The 14,602-nt window shown below is 44.4% G+C and overlaps 1 protein-coding gene across 4 annotated transcripts in view; it reads right to left on the reverse strand.

Annotated features, from left to right (window-relative positions):
• LOC116842698 overlaps positions 1 to 14,602 on the reverse strand; it is a 287,750-nt gene that overhangs the window by 32,964 nt on the left and 240,184 nt on the right. The gene's annotated exons all lie outside the window — the stretch shown is intronic.

Consider the following 14,602-nt stretch of genomic DNA (forward strand, 5'->3'; position numbering starts at 1 on the left):
TGTGTCATTAGTACGTACCGAATCAATATTTTTTATTTCTTAGATTTTTTCTCTCAGTGTAGTTTCGTCGATATTACACTCGCTGTAAAAATACGAAACTTCAGATGAAAGCAGCGATCTTTATCCTCACTTTAACGACATCACATGCTAATCAAGTTACCTCTATTGGCCGTACAGCTAACTGTTTAGGCGTAATTAATTATGCTATGTGCGTAGTCTAATGGGATTGGTGTCAGATTGAAATCGGCCACCGACCGAACCTCGTTCGACTTTATGGATTAGAACGATGTGGGCCGCGTTTAGTAGCGTTAAACACGCTGTACGAACACGTATCTCGTAAGCTCTATCGCGACGTACATAAAAGTTCGTAAAAAAGGATCGAGCGTTATGTAGCAGCTCGATGGACTACGTGGATGGGCCGGCTAAACGATGCGTGGCGCGAGTAAATATATCGGCTTCCCTTGAAGCCGAAAGTATACCAGACGAGATAAGGTACGAGAAAAGACGAACGGGCGACGTCGTGTGGTCGCTTTGGTCGCGGGCGAGAGGCAACACGCGCCGGTCCAGCTTCCGGGATCTCATCTAGGACTCGGAACATGGCGCGAGTGTCACGATCGAAAGTCATTACCCGTCGACTTATCTCGCGGGCTCTCACTCGAGTCACGTTCGTCGCGGCGCGACGAAAAGCGCTTCTTACGGAAAAGTATTCGGACGAGACGGGATGAAAGACGAGGCCGGACGATGATGCTGGCTGACTGAGAGAAAAAAGAAGGACGAAGGATCTGAGATATAGCCGCGTTTTTCTCGTCTCTCGAGCACGCGCCACCGTATCACACCTGCTGAAACGAATGAGCTCGCGACGTGTCGGGTAAATTTTCAGGAGCCGTTAGACCTGTGTGTAAAAGACCGAAGGAGAGAGCGGGATTATTTGACGTCTCTTCCCTGGGCTTGAGACGCGAGCACGTAGATCGAGCCACGGAATTGCAGCCACGTGGGCGAGAGAAAGAGCACGTTTTCCCGCACTAAAAGACCACATCTTGATAATTGTCAGTCCCCGAATACGATTACACGTGGAACGTCTCAAAATAATGCTCTTATCTATGCAGAGAGAAAAAAAGTCCTTGAGCATTTATATTTGTGGAATAACGTTTCTTTCACAGAGAGAAATTTCATTTCACAGACATGAACTCTGTATCTCACGGAGATAAACTTTATATTAAAGAAACTTTCAAGTATTTTTTCTCGGTATGCAGGTGGTATTCCACAATTTTCGATTCAGGCACCAAACAATTTAATGGACGCATAAAATTTTTTGGTGAAGTGAGTTTCCATTTTTTACTCTCGTTATCAGTAGTCTTGCGTCATTTTTTCCAAGAATATAATCTAAGAATGTCAAGTCGGTCGAAGTTATATCATGTTCACTATAGTCATTTAACGGTCGAGAGATTATTTCCATAAAGCGGATAATGTCTTCGTGGTTTTTTAGATACGTTTGACACGTATTGATAAATAAACATGAATGTACAGTGGGCTGCAAAATGATTTAGACACAATGAAATTGGCGGAACTCATCGAACTGTCAAAATTGAGAATCATTACTGTGTATGTAAAGTATGTAATGTATGTGTGAGAGTGTGATTATGTAATTACGTTGCGTAAGCCTATTGATAATAACTCCCAATTTTGACAGTTCAGAGTGAGCTCTGTCAGCTTCATCGTCTCTAAGCCATTTTGCAAGCTACTGTACAAGTAGATGGACTTTCAGTGTCATTAGGACATGACAAAAAAGCGACTGTTTTATCTCTTATTTGAAAGCGTACTTTCCTTCTCTCTGTACATCTTAGGAGTTCCTCCGGATTCCTGCGTACACGAGATACTTGAGCGCTCCAAGTTGCGCACTTGGCGTGCTTATCCGAGACGCGAAGAGTATCCTGCGGCCATGGGGCTTCGGGTAACACCACTCGTTCGTTCACTCGCTCGCTCGTTCGTTCATCCGCCTTACTTCTCCTCGTCGCGCGTCAGGGAACGCGTTATTTTGATCCGCCGGGGTATCCGTGGCCGTCAACAACACCACCGCGCGAGGGCCTTATCGCCGTGATATCGCTTTCTCCGCCGCTCGGCCGGCTTTGAGTCGAGCATTTCGAGGTAGCCGGTAGCCGAGGGAGCAGGCGAGACGCGTCGCAATCGACGTCCTCGTCGCGTGCAGAAGGTAGCGTACCGATAACGCGTCCCTGAAAGCGACTACGAGCCGTCAACGCGGAGCATCGCGAGATAACGGCGGGATCGAGCGGGGAAGGAGAATGGATCCTGTCCTAAAATTCTGCCGATGAGAGACGGACGGAGAGAGCTAATCTCGCACGAGATCAGCGGCCTCATTTTTACGGATTCACCGTGCGATCTTGGCCGGGTGATCTTAAACCCGTGGCCGCCGTTATCTCGCGGCGTTATCCTCGCGGGGACGAGTCCCGTTTTGTCCTGCGATACGTATTCCGAGCGCATAATCGACGCGTTAAACGCGGTCATACGATGTTCAAGCTGGTACAAAGCTGTGCGTCATTTTCGTACAAAACGATAAGAGCTTTGCAAGAAAATGCCTCAGCTGCTCACGAATTTTAAAAAATCTGGAACTTCTCAAGGAGAAAATTTCTTCTCTGTGTATAAATTACTCTTCTCAGAATAATATTCTTTTAATGCAAAATACATTCTTTCTTTCAACATAATATCCTCTTAATCTTTCTGAATTCACCTTATTTTCTACGAAAAAACAGAATCGTCCACAGTTTATAAAAAAGAGACCGACTTTAATTCCTCTCTAAAAAAGAGGCATGTAAGAGATTTAATTGTTGCCGCTTTTCCGCGATACGTTTTTCGAAAATACACCTTTTCAAGCGCAAATGTTATTTAAAAAACTTTCCCAGAATGTGCTCTACATGCTAACACTATATGACCTAACTTGCAGTAACATGGCGTATTGTCATCCAGGAGACGATGCAGAGCGAAATACGCACGTAATTTTCGAAAATACATCTTTTCAAGCGCGAATGTTCCTCTCTAAAAAAGGTATGTAAGAGATTTAGTTGTTGCCGCTTTTTCGCGATACTCTCGCTTAGCTCACTTCATGTGGACTGCGACTTACTGAAGATGGTTCTAAGAAGAGGGGAAACACCCCTGCAATTAAAATATGATATTTTCGAAATTAAACAATTTCACGTAAGGTCAATGCCCCGTTTGTCACATTAACAGAACTGAAGAATTAAGAGAAGCGCGACGCAACGCTAACGAGACGTTCACGGATACGCTTCCTTGAACCCAACATTCAATCTGCGTCGCGTCTCGCTTCAGTCGCGTAAACGAGCCGATTCGTCTGGCTCCGGTTCCTATCAGTATCTGCCGGTATCGTAAACGAATATAGACCCGTCCGGATCTTTTGTCATCCGTGACGCATCGGAGAAAGTCAATATCCAAACGATCCCGGCTTCATCCGGGGTGCGGCGATCCCGCCGGAGGATCCCCGCGCGTAATGGCCGCTACGTGACGAGGGAGGACCGCAGCCCTTCTTCATCCCCCTCGGGGTATTTTGCATAATACACGCATCGCGCCGTGCCGCTTCTCGCCGACTACGGTCCAGATTCGCACGATATCAAATCAGAATTTCGCCGCACCGTGAGAAAAACTCTCTCTGTGTCTCCCTCTTTCTCTCTGACTATCGACGCGGCGAAAACTCGTCTCGCGTCCTATCTCAAGGTGTTTATTCATCAGGTATTTATTTTCAGGGCACCCAGGAGGCGCGTTTCTTTCAGTGGCGCATCAAGAGAGCTACTCATAAATTCGCTATTTTTTATCGAGCAAAATTGCATTTCGATATATTTATTTCACTATATAAATATATTTCACTATATATATCACTATATATATCATTATATATTCACTATTTATATCACTATATATATTTATTTTATTATATAAATAATAATTATTTATTTGAAATATTGATTTCACGATACTACCTTGTCACATTTCACTACACAATGCTACTCAAAGCATAAAATAGCAGTTTTCTTGCCTGTAATCGAGCACGTTGCACAAAAACAGTGTAGTGAATCTATGCCGCGTTTCTTAACTTACAACGGTAAAGGATTGTCTACAGTGCGGTCGCAGTTACGTTTTAAAGTTGCAGCACTACTCTGTAAATCGATCATATATCCATTTCCTTCGCGAAAACTCATAAGAAATGAAGTTTCGTTGAATTCGTCAAACAGATACATGGTCAATTCATCAACTAGTACTGCAACTTTAAAACGCAACTACGACCGCATTGTAGACGATCCTTAAGGGAGAATTTACACCTTGCCAGAGAAGAGCAGAGAACAGAAAGGCAGAAGCCAATCGGAACTCACGCTGGTAGAAAAGCAGACTGTCGACTATCACCTGACTACCACGGCGTCAGTTTTAATTGGCTTCTGCCTGTCAACCTTCTGGTCTTCTGCCAGGATGTGAAATTACAGGTGTGAAATTAGTGAATTCGCCTTAAAGGCCATCGCACACAAAACATAGCTGCATATATATAGCATAAGATCGTCTCAACCAATGAGCATCTTAGGATAAAATTATTATATTGATCTGTAAAACATGCTCATTGGTCGAGACGGTCTTACACTGTAAAAACTGATGTGTTAAATTTAATATTTCATGTGTCCCAAATCATCCACTCTCAGTTATGTGTAAATTTAACACAAAACAAATGTGGTAAAAAGTAAAACGTAAAAGTAAATTGACATATGTATAATGTTAAATTAACTAAAATAAAACGTTACTTTAACATTTGAAAGAAGTATTAATCTATGGTTTACCTGAAATAAAAATGTTAAATTGACATAATCTTAACATAATCTTAACATTTGAAAGAAGTATTAATCTATGGTTTACCTGAAATGAAAATGTTAAATTGACATAATCTATGTCTGACTTATTAAATATGTCAATTTAACACAATCTGTGATTCCTAACGGTATTCAAGTGTTAAATTCTTGTGTTAATTTTTTCTATATTATGCGTGTTACTTTTTAACACATTTGTGTTAAATTTACACATAAATGAGAGTGGATGATTTGGGACACATGAAATGTGTTAAATTTGACACATCAGTTTTTACAGTGCACGCTATGCATATACAGCTATGTTTGTGTACGATGACTCTGAGTCTTTTTTTATTTGAATGATATCATTTTTTATGAAGTTACATTAGAACCTAATGGTCACCTATATTGCTTCTAAGGTCACATGTGCAAAGTCGCGATATTCAGTACAAAGTTTCTCACAAACGGTGCGGACCAATCGCATAATTATAAATATAGCGAGCAGAGACGCGGAGGAAAGAGTGGAAGCGCTTGTTTTATGACTTCTTGTGGAATAATTGGTGAGTCTAGGAGCTACCGGGAACGCTCTCCCCGTTTCGTTTCAGACGAGCCACGTGTACCCGCGACACCACCGATCGATACGTATGGATTCGTTTCATTTACCTGAGGCGTCTTTTTTCCGCGGCGCGATAAAAGCTGTCGCGTGGTCTAGTCTGCGCGAACTTCCTCGGCCGAGCTGACAACTAGTGAAATGTTATTCTTCCGTGTTTCGATGAACAGAATGCCAGGCCACGAGACACCGGAGACACTCGGCCGTCGCGAGAGGGTGATAGGGAGAGAAAACGGTTTCTCGCCTAGCGGGACCATGCGTCTTCGGGGTTAACTGATCCCGAATGTTATCGCATTACATTCGACTACCTGCTTACGTACTTAGCTCGCTTCGCATAGAAATCACCTATTTTAAGATCCTCCTCGCAGCACCGTGCCGGCGACCCCACGAGCGAGAGGAGGATCGGCCGTATCGATTCGCATGCGCCCAGCGTTTCGTTCGTCCGTTCGTTCATTTGCCTCCGCGCCATGGGGAGAAGGAGTATAATTAATACGGCAGTTATTCTTAATGGAATACGAGATGCCCGGCTTCCAAGAGAAAATACAAGCCGGGGAGAAGCGCCTAAGCAACCGAGCTTAGATAATTTCCGTGTGTTATTCGCCGGATGAGAGGACGCAAGATTGACGAATATGGGCAAATATCGCGACTGGACATTCGATGCGTCTTCCGTGCGCGAGTCACTGAATTCAATTCAATCGAGACCAATGATTATTCCAGGACTCTTCGACTTCCAGTCACGTTTTTGCAGGTGAACAATTGGCTAACGGCGGCAAGATAAAATTGCTCGACGGAGTAGCGCACGTGACGACGAGGACTTTAAATGTGCGCAGAGCACTAACTAATTAGAGTTAATCAGTCGCCATCCTATTACGTCGAATTACCTGTGTCCTGATATTTCCCTTTCAATAATATTACGCCCTCCTTTTTCTATCCTCTCGAAATTAACTTTGACGTTCACTCGTAATTTAAATTAATAACCTGAGAAAAAATATTGGAAAACTCATTTGTGCGATACAGAATTCATTTCTGCGAATAAATTTTATATCCTGCAAACAACTTTTAGAATATTTTTTTCTCACTCTATGTGTGCACTATCGTTCATAGATGTATTCTTCACCTCCGATTTTTCGACGACAATTTCAGCGGATCTGCCACGTTGTCGAGTATCTCGCTCATTCTTGAACCTCCAGATGGCAGTTTTCCAAACCATCTCCGGTCGATCGACCAGTCGACAAGAGAACCGGGTAGAAAACAGCGGCGATTTTTCAACTTTTCTTCCTTCGCTATCGGCGATCGTCCCAGCCGCGCTCCGGAGGGATCTTCTTCTCCTGTTTCTCTCTCTCTCTCTCTCTCTCTCTCTCTCTCTCTCTCTCTCTCTGTTTCTCTCCCACGAAGGCGAGCGGGATCCGCGGGATACGTCACAACAATACATCTCTTTAGCGGCGACACAATAAATCAAAATAAACTCGGCCTGGGAGAGAGAAAACAGGTTGCCAGCGCCGCGGGAGGCTGCGCGCGCGCGCGCGGTACCATCTCGCTTGGCCGCGCTCACGAGGTTCCTCCGTAGGCGCACGTCCGCACAACACCGGACACGCACACGTGCGCATTCACGTGTGCCTATGTGCACCTCTCCGTGTGCCTATAATAGCGAGTACACGTCGGCCACGAACGCGATGCTGCGCGGCCAAGTGGCTGCGGCTCGTCTTCGTCTCTTTCTCTCTATCTTCCCCCACCCTCTCTCTCTCTCTTCCTCTCGCGTTGCTCATATTACTGTTGCGTATCGGCGTACCTGCTCCGTTAACCCGGTCCAGAATTTTCTCCAACGCAATCTCTCGCAGCGAATCCTCTAATCGTACGACTCTCTCTCTCTCTCTTGCTTTCTCGCTTACCGTCCTCACGCTCTCGCGTTCTCTCGAAAACAAGGATTCAGGGGAGTGGACAGAGATTCTCAGGGCGACGAGGAGCCTTGAGAAACGAAGCGTCTCTCGCGGTCACTCCGGCATTTGCGGTCGAGACGATTCCTCAGCGCACGGCGGACACCTCGGAGACGTGGTCCCTGCAAGAGTCGGCTTTGCCTCCCGGACGCCCACGTCTCGGTCGAGTCGGTTTTCGGGTAAGCGTCCTTCAAGACGCGTCTCTAGGTAGCGCGTTTCGCAGCCCCGGTCGGCGTGAACGAACGCGCCTCGACGTGCGCACGCTAACGCAAAATAAACACCGCCATCGGAGTCAATTATATTTTCCTGTACGGCCCGTCTCGACGGTTAGACCGGCGGCCACGCACCGATTAACCTCGCAAACGAGACCCCTCCGGTTCATCGTGCCGCGCGGGAGGTCGTTGAATGCTTGAAAAAATAGCCTCTAGTCGTTTGATCCGCGATCGTTCGTGTTTCGCTAGAGCGACCCGCTGCATTACCATACGCCGTGTGTTGTCTCTCTTCCTCAGCGACTTTTCAAATTCCTCATTACTTTTCACGCGCTAACATTCATAAGTTTGTAGCTCTTTCGCCAGAAACGAATTTTCACGAATGGTTTGAAGGGAAGAGGGACACAGGTCTCTCGAATTGCACTCGCTGTGATTAAATTTCGCGAGTTTCAACCCCTAAGCATTTCTTGGTTTACTGGCGGATCTTCTGAGTTTCGCAACTGACGTTACACGTGGGCTCTCAATTCTTTTCCTTTTTTTATCTGTCTTTCATTGCGCGTGTAAGAGTACCAATAATTTATTCAGTACTTCGTATTCGCAGAATTGTATCGGGCCTCGTTCCATCCGATCGATGCACGACCAGTCTAACATCCGATCGATGTCTCGAGAGGACGAACGTGTCCAGGGTTATTCGCAGGAGTCGGGGAGCAAGAGTTCCGCGACGACGAGTGCGTGAACGAGCGCGAACCGATTTTGCGCTTCCTCGTGGTCGCCTGGCACGGGGGAGAGGGTTCATTGAGACCATGTAGATTTCGCGCTGTCGCTCGGCGGAGATTTCCTGCGCGAGAGGACTCTCGATAGTTGCGACAACGTTGGCACTCTATCTTGCTTCTTCTGCAGCCGGTGTTGGTACTTTCGGGTTCGGCGATCGAGGAGTGAACTCGGATGAACCGCGAGGAAGAAGAAGAAGAAGACGACGAGGACGACAACGACGAGGAGGAGGAAGAGGAGGAAGAGACGAGGATCCGCAGGAGGAAAGGAAGACGAAGAAAAGGACGAGAAGTAGGAGGTCGAAGAAGAGGCGCGATGGGGCCGGGGTGGCGAGGAGGGGTCGGGGAGGGAGCTGGGGAGGTAAACCGTGTGTAGGCGTGTAGGTGAGTCGAGTCGAGCGAGTCGAGCGAGAGCGGCTGTCGGGTCGCCGCCGGGTCAATGTCGCCAGAGTAATTACCCCTCTGCCCTCCCCCTCCTCTTACCCTCTGTGTTTCTCTCTTCCTCTCTTTCTAGTTTTCTCTCCTTCTCGCTCGCCCTCTCGCGATACTCTCGGTCACACCGTGTCAGTCTTTCTTTCTCTCTCTCTCTCTCTTTCTCCTTCTTTCTTCGTCTCTTCTTCCTTCTCTCCGCCATCCCCCTCCCTCGTCGTACTCTCTTCTCTTCCTCTCCGTACTCGCGCACTCTCGCGTACGATTCTACTCGCTTCTCTCACGGTTTCCTCTCCCGTCCATCTTACCTCGCTCTGCGCCTCGTCACCATCCTCTCCGTTTCCACCTAGTGGACTACTCTCTTCTACCTGACCGCTCGGAGCGAGGAACCTCTGAGCTTCTTCATCTCTATCCAAGGTTTTCTCTCTTCCTCGTTGTGCGCGCATACGCACGTTCCAAGACAATTAAAAAGAATTGGCGCGCGCTTCGATTATGAAGGGATTTTTGATACCGCGAAGAAATTGCCGGGCAACGGAGAACGCGGATTCGTGCTGCGCAGTAGCCGCAAATATAGGTTGCATCTTCTCTCTCCGAGACGGGACGGCACGGATAAGCAATCGAAGAAGCGATGGCGCGGCGCTGGCCGGCGTGAGTCGTGGAAGGAAATATGAATGAGCGCGAGTTAAATTGAGTGAGACGAACGGTATCGCTCCTTGAGGAGGCTGCGCGGTACGTACCGAGCGCACTCAAGCTTCCTATGGATTTTTCCCGAGGGAACATCCGACGCAGTACGGAAGAGAAGAAGCGAACGCAGCAATCGGAGGAGCCAATGGATAGGAGGAAGGTGGAATGATCGAAACAACCGCGATTTCTCCGTCTTCGACGATCGGAAATTAGATGATCACGCGAAAAGGAAAAAATGCATATTTCTCAAAATTTCTTGGTGCAAGATCTCACTCAGAACGAGTGAGAAAAGCCACTCGGAATCGTAAGAATGAATGTTTAACTCAAACTTATTTTAATTTAAGCTAGTTCAAATTTAATTTAACTCAAACTTAGTGCGCGTTTTTAGTCCATAAAGGAGAAATATCTAAGAAAGAGGAAATATGTATTTTCGGTGATTACTAATAACACATTCATTTATACTAATATAGATATTCTTTAAATAAGAAAATATACAATTTCTTAAAATACTTTAGTGCTTCATAAAAGCAATTGTTTCTTTCCACTTAAATAAAAGAATTAAAATTTAAGTATGTTATTAGTACCCACTCGATAAATATTTTCAATTTTTTAAATATTTCTTTTCTGAGTGTGAAATATGAATGATTTAATTATCAAGTTGTTGCATAATTTCCGTCGTATTTTTCGATAAAATTATAAAACTGATATAATTTTGAGAATCTATTTAATTAACAACATATTGGTCATTATTATTTGTAATTTGTAAAAGTTGCACGCGCAATGAAAAAAACAAGTTTAATAATAATTTATTGCGCGTCGCGAAGAAAAGCGCAATATGAGATACGACAGAAATTACGCAGCAAATCAATAAGTAGAATGAATTCCTGATAACAGAGCATGTCAGATTCGATTCAACTTTGAATGAAAATATTTATTCGATGATTTCACATGAAAAAATACACCTTATCGAAATAAAAAATTACCTAGTCCAGTGACGACCAGATCACTTTACTTTGTAATTGGAATTTTACTCGAAAGAATTTAGAAGTAAGGCATCGACAAGAAAAAAAAGAGAAAGGGTTAACTTTACAAACGCTTTCTACACATCGGCTTTTGAAAGAAAATATTTATTCGATGATTTCACATGAAAAAATACACCTTATCGAAATAAAAAATTATCTAGTCCAGTGACGACCAGGTCACTTTGCTTTGTAATTGGAATTTTACTCGAAAGAATTTAGAAGTAAGGCATCGACAAGAAAAAAAAGAGAAAGGGTTAACTTTACAAACGCTTTCTACACATCGGCTTTTGAAAGAAAATATTTATTCGATGATTTCACATGAAAAAATACACTTTGTCGAAATAAAAAATTATCTAGTCCAGTGACGACCAGGTCACTTTGCTTTGTAATTGGAATTTTAGAAAGAATTTAGAAGTAAGTCATCGACAAGAAAAAAAAGAGAAAGGGCTAACTTTACAAACGCTTTATACACATCGGATTTTGAATGAAAATATTTATTCGATGATTTCACATGAAAAAATACACCTTATCGAAATAAAAAATTATGTAGTCCAGTGACGACCAGGTCACTTTGCTTTGTAATTGGAATTTTAGAAAGAATTTAGAAGTAAGGCATCGATAAGAAAAAAAAGAGAAAGGGTTAACTTTACAAACGCTTTATACACATCGGCTTTTGAATTAAAATATTTATTCGATGATTTCACATGAAAAAATACACCTTATCGAAATAAAAAATTATCTAGTCCAGTGACGACCAGGTCACTTTGCTTTGTAATTGGAATTTTACTCGAAAGAATTTAGAAGGCATCGACAAGAAAAAAAAGAGAAAAGGTTAACTTTACAAACGCTTTATACACATCGGATTTTAAATGAAAATATTTATTCGATGATTTCACATGAAAAAATACACCTTGTCGAAATAAAAAATTATCTAGTCTAGTGACGACCAGGTCACTTTGCTTTGTAATTGGAATTTTACTCGAAAGAATTTAGAAGTAAGGCATCGACAAGAAAAAAAGAGAAAGGGTTAACTTTACAAACGCCTTATACATATCGGATTTTGAATGCAAATATTTATTCGATGATTTCACATGAAAAAATACACCTTATCGAAATAAAAAATTATGTAGTCCAGTGACGACCAGATCACTTTGCTTCGTAATTGGAGTTTTACTCGAAAGAATTTAGAAGTAAGACATCGACAAGAAAAAAAAGAGAAAGGGTTAACTTTACAAACGCTTTACACACATTGGAGTATTACGTTCTCGCTTCTCGCTTGTCTCATAATCGATGATGCTCTCGTTACCTTCCGCGATGTTTTCGGACGTGGCCAACGAGTCGCCAGCCACAGCCACGTGGCGTAATCACGCGCGTTGCCTATCACCTGATACGCTACATTTGAAAGATTCATGCCAGGTATAGCGCTTGTCGTAACAATATGCGCTTGATGTAACTCGGCGAAACTACGGCATACTTATTTGCGCATTTGCTATGTTTAATTCAAATTGCAGCGGCGATTCCCGGGAAAGCGGTTATTATTCGTTCTGATTGGAATTGTGTATAGCTTCGGTCCTACTTCCTGCAGTCGGCCCGACACTCTGTGATTTTCGATCGAGCCTCTTTCTTTCGATGTGTCCGTGCGACGCGCGAAACAAAGTACAAATGACGCGACGTCGTTCTCTTTCCGCTCGTCGCGACGGAATTTTATATTTCGCGCGAAACCTTACTTCTCTCTTTCTCTCTCAAAATCAGACTTCGGACACGGAAAACGCCGCGACGCGCGCGAGTCAGTACTGCTCGACGGTAGATCAGAAGCCCGAAAAAAGGAAAAGTCACAGACGTTGGGAGAAACGCGCGAGAGAAACGCAATTTCGCGAAAGAGAGGAGAACGAGCTTCACCGTTAAGAGTTAAGCAGACGACAGAGCGATCAGAAGAGGCTCAACGACAAAGAGGCGGAGATTCGGAGATCGTTATTTCCGCTTCGATCGGCAGTCCTCCTCCTCCTCCTCCTCTTCCTCGTCCTCTCGCGCAAACTGCCTCTCCGACGCTTATTCCGCGGTTTGTATCGACGACACGGCTTTATGAGGCCGGTGCGCGGCGCGGTGAACACCACTACAGGGCACGGCACAAGCTGCTCGCGAGCGCGAGCAGACGTCGAAGAAGAAGAGAGCGCGGACCGGAGGAACGGAAGCGCCGTCCTTCGTTTTGTTAGCCGCAAGAAACGGACGTATGTTACCCATTATCCATGCCGTGGGCTGTACAGTAAATTATGATTGTCGAGTACATCATCAGGCCGGCGCGCATTAGTTCCCCAGGGAAGGTAGCTGCTCTTTCCCTCCCTCCCTCCCTCCCTCTCTCTCTCTCTCTCTCTTTCATGTGGTAGTCGCTCGCGTGGCGCACAAATTGCGCGTGTTATCATTCTCCCCCTGTGCTCCCCGTCGTCGTGGTGCCCTGACGTTTGCGCAATTTGCCGTGTTCGAAAGTCGATATCCTTCCGGAAATAACGCGGAATACTTCGCTCGCGAATGCGAGCGGACCGCGTGGATTTTCACGAGGGAAAATCCGCGATGTGGAAATAATCGACGACTCCGTCGTCTGATATCGCGCGTGTGTAGGGCCCGCAGGATGTTTAATAAATGATTAAAAATTACGGTGGACTTATCGACAGGCGCGTATGCGCAACGCGTATCTGCGGTGCTTATCGCAGCGATTCTGCATCGTGGGGAAAAAAGGAAATGGGTTGAAACGTTACACTGGGATTATAGTCGTTTTCGACGCTGACTATATCTTCTTGTTGTACTAATAAACAAGTAATAACAGCAGCGACATGCATATGAGAGGATACGTTGAGAGGAAGAATATTTAAATGATAAAAAATGTTTATTCGCGGTGAGTATTAATATTTATCTGCATTAATATACGTATTTTTGCATTAAGGAAGCGTTTTCTTTCCTTTTTGAAATAAGAAGATATACATTTTCGATTTAAGTAAGAGATTTTTAACAGATTCAAGTAAATCGTGTAAATGATTTTTTTATTTATTTAAAGATTAGATTTGAGTATATGTTGTTATTGGTGTCCACGGAATAAATATCTGATTTATCAGATATCTTTTGTCTCTCAGTGTATACAAAAATGATTCTCCCGACTATAATTCTTTTACGGTCACAAATATAAACACTCAAAATTTTTTCCTCAATGTGCGATCGACGGCGACCGACAATAACAAAAATGAAAAAGAGACTATTTTTATTGAAGCAGAAGTTAACGCGACGAAAATAATTAGTCCGTTCTCTCTTTCTTTCTTTTTCCTCGAGCACGCGGGACAGATTTATATTCGATATTGAAACGGACATGTGTGTGTGTGTGTGTGTGTGTGTGTATGTATCTGATTAATCATATCGTGTTTTTCGACAGTCCCGTGCGCGCGTATGTGTGTGTATGTGTTCAGTGGAGGTTTTGAATAGCGAATAATTCAAATTAGTCAGCGACGATGTGCAATCTGGCGACGTGCTCGCGCAGAAACGTGACGTTATTTTCCCCATGTCGAGTGCGCGAATTAATTATCTCAGCGATTTAATTGGTCAACATTGCGGCGTGACATGCCACCGCACGTGCGGCGGCGTTGTCGATTTTAGCGCTTGACAAAGAGAGAGAGAGAGAGAGAGAGAGAGAGAGGAAGAGAAGGAGAGAATATGCGCGCGCGCACGCGCTTGGCACTTTGCACCGACTACTACTCGCGTATCGGTGAGTCAGTAAGTGATTCACGATGCCTCCTGTCACGTTGTCGGCCTTATTAAGACACACTGTTGGCAGTTGGGTAATCGTCATAACCCGATTTGCGGATAAAGAAGGACCCAATAATAATGCGCATTTTCGATAGGATGATAAGGTTTGTCGCATTTATAACCGCCAGCCAAGCGCGAGCGCATCACAGTCGAGCATTTAAGTGTGATGCAAATCGAAGAAAAGATGCAAGGAAAAAAGAAAGAAAAAAAAAGGATTTCAGCGAGACCAAACGATAGAGAAGTCGGGATACACACAACAGCGAGAGAGAGAGAGAGAGAGAGAGAGAGAGAGAGAGAGA

Source organism: Odontomachus brunneus, unplaced genomic scaffold (genome assembly GCF_010583005.1).
Source record: "Odontomachus brunneus isolate Ranch 3 - 2012 unplaced genomic scaffold, Obru_v1 Obru_scaffold_026, whole genome shotgun sequence".
NCBI classification, from domain to species: domain Eukaryota; kingdom Metazoa; phylum Arthropoda; class Insecta; order Hymenoptera; family Formicidae; genus Odontomachus; species Odontomachus brunneus.